Source organism: Neltuma alba, unplaced genomic scaffold, assembly GCF_004799145.2.
Source record: "Neltuma alba isolate B1F8T4 unplaced genomic scaffold, ASM479914v2 tig00012693_pilon, whole genome shotgun sequence".
Lineage (NCBI taxonomy): Eukaryota > Viridiplantae > Streptophyta > Magnoliopsida > Fabales > Fabaceae > Neltuma > Neltuma alba.
Genome location: NW_021637120.1, coordinates 34,627 through 35,149, shown reverse-complemented (window position 1 = coordinate 35,149; position 523 = coordinate 34,627). Strand labels below are relative to the sequence as shown.

General features: G+C 47.2%; 1 non-coding gene across 1 annotated transcript; it reads left to right on the top strand.

The window, feature by feature from the left end:
- The first annotated feature begins 236 nt into the window (after positions 1 to 236).
- TRNAM-CAU (transfer RNA methionine (anticodon CAU)) lies at positions 237 to 308 on the top strand. The gene has a single exon. It is a non-coding gene; the product is annotated as a tRNA-Met (tRNA).
- Positions 309 to 523: the final 215 nt, after the last annotated feature.

Here is a 523-nt window from a genome sequence, read left to right as displayed (position 1 = left end):
AGTTTATCACTTTCGAAGCTTTCTGTGCTGTGCCTGCAGCCCCGTGGTACCTCCCATCTCAGGAGACGGCATATTCCACCTTCTTTATTTCCTCATTCGTTTTCCTATGTTACTTTCTCTTCTTTCTTCTGCACCCCCCTTCCTTTGCCCCGGCAAGCAGTGATTCTGATGCTTTGGGTTTCGCAAGCCTCACTGCTATCTAGTTTTATAAAAATTTGTAGATCAACGATCAACAAATCAGAGTGGCGCAGCGGAAGCGTGGTGGGCCCATAACCCACAGGTCCCAGGATCGAAACCTGGCTCTGATAAGAGTGGCTTCCCAGATTTTTATTTTTTGCACCGTTCGATTTCACGCCTCATCCAACGGCGGATGCGTTGACACGTCACCACCGCCTCTTATCCCTCTTTACACGGTATTGGGCTGATGCGTCACTCCTAAGTACGCATTGGGCTCCTCGATATAAATATAAACGGCTGCCCTTCCTCCAAAAAAACAAAAAGAAATAGGCCTTTTTAGTCTTAA